Consider the following 4,727-nt stretch of genomic DNA (forward strand, 5'->3'; position numbering starts at 1 on the left):
GCCAGTGTTGAAGTTGCCAGCCAGCGCCAGCGTTTTTCATGATTTTCACCAAAGTTTAATGCCTTCCAGAAAATGTTCTTCTTTAAATATATAAACATACAATATACTAAATGAAAGAACAGACCCTCTGCTTTCAAAAAAAAAATAAAAGTTTCATCCTACCTTCAGTGGTTCTTTTGTAATCAGCTTTTGAATATGGGTAGGTTTCTGCAAAAACGCCACATTTTGAGCAAAAAGCAGAGATAATTAAATTTTTGTGACGGACTTTTCATAGAGATCCCATTCAGAGCTATCTTTAAAACAGACACGGACATGCAGCCGCTTGCCATAGGGCAATACTTCCGGGTTTAAAAAGTTGCGGAAGGGCGCCACCTGGTGGATAATAGCCGTATTGCGGAAAGACAGAAAATCTAGTCATTGGCGGGGAAGCGTTTTCTCCAGCTAGAGCGGTGACTCGTCAATGGCGGTGAAAGAGTTAATCGCCCACGTCACTGTGACGTCACCGCTCTAGCTGGAGGCAAAAAATAAGTAGGAACTCATAGCCGGCACGCTAAAAGTTTGCGGTTTTGATTTTAAAATGTCATCTTGATGTGTTTTTGGCTGCTATAATAGAGGAACAGCACTTTTGGTTCAAAACTAAAGGTTTACCGGATCCCAGCAGACATTCCTTCACAGAAATCAAGAAGAAAATTGTGGTTGAATGCAAAACGGAGTACAGACTGGACGGAGACGATCATAAAAAATGCTTGTGTTTGCAGTGCACACTTCATATTAGGTAATATAATCTATGCATATGTACTGGTGTGTTGGTTTTATCTAGTACAAATCAGCATGTTTCTGTTTTATAGGCGAAAAGTCACCAACCGCGCTATTGTTTAGCTTAAAAGTTAAACAAACATACACAGCGATAGATGTGTGTGCCATCCTTTGAATGATCTCTTAAAATAATAAGAACAAAGAATAGCGTAAAACGCGGATAAAGTATAATATTTAAACGTGTGTTCATGACGTAGTGCATCTTGGAAATCGTAGTCCGTTTACATCTACAGCAGTAACAACACCAATGGAAAAGGACTCCATTTTCCAGAATGCAACACGCATCCATTCTTCCGGAAGATCAACCGATCGTCGCGAAATTCAAATCTGGACCCGGTCTTTGTTTGCTGGCTCGCTCAACAGTACGGTAAGTTTGATTTAATTAATTTGTCTGCATCGCGCTGATCGGTTGCCTATTTTTTCATATTCTGTTCTTTACGAGTCATTTTTGTCTTTATGCTAGAACTGTTTGAATTTAAAGCACACACACTTAAACATAAGGGTATACGCGGTACACAGCGGTGAACATGAGTGTAAAAATACGCAAAGTAACATGCAAACCGGACTGTTAAAATAATAAAATAATAAAATAATAAATTCGATGTTTAAAATTTTAAATACAAAACTATAAAGAAGCCAATATGTTCAGACGTTTTTTGCTTAAAAGCCAAACACCAAACAAAACACCTTATATGTTGGAAATGTTAGCAGCTAGCAGCTCTGCTATTTTAAATGATACACAGACGATCTTTTGATGTTTAAAAGCTCATTGCTTTAGTTCTGGTAGATGCTGCTTATTTTGCAAGACTGTTTTAATAGCTTTATACTGATTTGTAGCAAAGCCAGCTTCACTTTGAGATAACCTATGCTATTGTAAAGAAGCTTGGAGTCATAATATATTTTAACATTATATGTTTGCCTTTGTTTATCTTTTTAAATATGAAGTCTATCAATGTTTGTGTTTACAGAGGTCATGTACCATGTGACGCTGAAGAGGTTTCTGGGTAAAGATGATGCAAGTTTATTCATTCAATGTTAAAATCAATGTTAAAATGAAACGGGTTAAATGTTTCTTAAATTTAAATATTGTATGGCTTCCGAAAATTTTGAAAAATACCCAATGAATCATATGGAATACTTTGTGTTTTTGTTTTGGGACAGATGTTTTGGGATTTATGTGTTTTTTATTATTTTTAATTTTGTGCTTGACAGAGAAATATAATGAAGTAACAGTGAAAGCTAAAACATCAGACTGATCCAAACACTGAAGAAATTTATGTGACTGCAACCTGGCCAAAATTATGTTAGTTTAATAATTAAGTTATTAAATCAAAGAGGTTGAATAGTAAATAGATGTGTTGTGATGTATGTGATTTTTGTTTTTTAATTCTGTGTAAATGTACAACTTTAATTGTATTTCATTTGATTTGTTGTGTGTGTTTATATAGTGTATTATGCCACATACTTATATATAGATGTAGGGTTGATGTTAAAAGTTTGTCCTCTAGAGGGAGCTGTATCTTGTGTGTTGTATATCTGGGTTCAGAGCACTTCCTTTGTGGGGGTGGAGCTATGACCTAGTCACATTTTCTCTTTCCTGTTGGAAAGGTAAGATATGCTCTGTTTCCCTCTTTTGCAATCCTTATAAATAATTCTTTTAAAATGACCATCCATGTTATTTGGGATCATTTTCTAACTTTATTGCTGTTAGCTAAAATATACATGGAGTTATTGAAGGCAGATGAACATTTAAAAGCAGTATTTTGTGCACTTATGTGTTGCACCATGATGTCTGGCCTATCCCATGTTATTGTTTCATTATTTTACTTGATTTAAAGACATTTCATTTTATATATATTTCAATATGTTTTGCATTTTTTGTATTTAATTGGATTTGACTTTAGTTTTGATACTTTATTCGAATTTACTTGCTCTTATATGCAGTTTTCTTCATAATTTGTGATTGTAACACATTTTCTCTTTCCTGTTGGAAAGTTGGAAAGCTGGGTGGTGATAAGAGTCTGCATCAGAGAAAATAAAGAGAGCTGCCCTGTTCAACCATCAGTCAAGCCTTGTGTCCTCTCCTTTCCCATAAAATTTAAACACAACGCAGAGACTTCTCACTACAGGCAAATAGGCGAGGGGACAAAGCACAAATAAGGGTTACATCTTTGGTGCCGAGACCCGGATGACTGATTTCTATTTAAACTGGAGTAAGCTCTCTGATTATGAGGTAGTGCTAAAAATATATATATATATGCTGTTGATGATCTAAAAGTGAACACACAATATTAATGTAAATTGTGGACTGAACTAAATTTCTGTTGGAAAAAAAGAACTGTTTTACCTCTGGATGTTTTTGTATTTGAATACTAATTTTTTGTTGTAAAAGATTTTCAGTTTAAAACTATATTGATATTGTTGAACCTGTTCATGAATATTGTGATATAATTGAGTTTATGTATTAAGAGGTTTTCTTTCTTTTACAAAACAAGAAACAAACTAAGAAATACAAATTCATCTACATTACATTACAATACCATCACAGTTTGCACATTTCAGTCTGCAAGCACAACACATCGTACATTACTGAAACATTGCTTGTTGTGGAGGCAAGAAGGACCATAAAAAAAATAAAAATAAAAATAAAAAATGCAGAGATCTTTTGAAGACACTCCATGTCGACCACCTGCCTGCCCTTCATTATCAATAAGGCAGCCTTTCCAGGGCACTCCATGGTTACCATCTGACCAGGATAGAATGCAAAAGTATGAAGTTAACATGCCTGTTGATTTGATTACAGAACCTGTATCCCAGCTGGATGATAAGCTGTTTGTTGATAAGTCTGTAAGGCCCAAGAGGACACTGCAAGCTGCTTATGCAAAACCTGTGTCACCATTAGCAGTAAGCCGGCACCAGGAGGACAATAGTTCCACACCTTCTATGCAGTTTCAGCCCAAAGTACATGTACAAGCCACAGCAAATCCTCCACAAGATCTCCCAGTCATCATACACATGCCTTCAGCTAGCTCCATTCAACCAACTACATTGACCACTAACTCCCAGGTGAGCATGCACAGCAATGTTGTAACCATCCAGACCCCACTAGCTCTTGCCAATGGACTGCCAAATGACATGCCCCACTCTCCAAACTACTTATATAAAGCTCCAGTATCAGCGGCATCACCCAAAACACATTTGTCTTGTTACAATGGGGCAAACCAAGTTCCATTTAATACCTCTTATCCATTGTCAGCTCCCACATGTGCATCTCCTTCTAGCCAGCACCACTCTGCTGCAGCTGCAGTTTTACCTCAGACCAACTTGCATAACACTTTGATTGCCATGCAGGCTCCTCCCTCCTCCTCCTATGGTGTTCCGCTAGCCATGTCCAACACCTTACCTGACTCGCATCTGCCTCCAGTAACTGCCATCTTAGCTGAAACTAACAAGCCTCAGAGAACAGACTCCATACCATCACATGAAACTTCAAGTGATAGGCTGCATCCTGTGCATTCTAGCCATGTTATTGTGCCTTCCTCTTCTCCTGCCTATGCCCCTATCGCAATGTCATCATATCCTGGTTCACATATGTATGCACAACAGCCTCACCTTGTGCCGCAACCTCATTCTGTGCCCCTGCATCTGTCTGATCAGAAAGCTGCACACATCCATGTCCCTACACTGACCACAGCACAACCCGGCTTTACACAGACACATCAGGTGCGAAATGTACAAGTATTCAGTGGTGGTTCAGACTGTAGGGTTCTTATTGAAGATTGGATACGAGACATGCAGTATCTCCTGGATGCCGGGGGAATGCCACAAAATTTGTGCTTTGCAACAATAGTGCGACATTTGAGTGGTGAAGCTAGAAAGCTAGTGCTGAACCTTCCTCCTCCAGAGCAATA

The sequence above is a fragment of the Paramisgurnus dabryanus genome, chromosome 7, assembly GCF_030506205.2.
Source record: "Paramisgurnus dabryanus chromosome 7, PD_genome_1.1, whole genome shotgun sequence".
NCBI classification, from domain to species: domain Eukaryota; kingdom Metazoa; phylum Chordata; class Actinopteri; order Cypriniformes; family Cobitidae; genus Paramisgurnus; species Paramisgurnus dabryanus.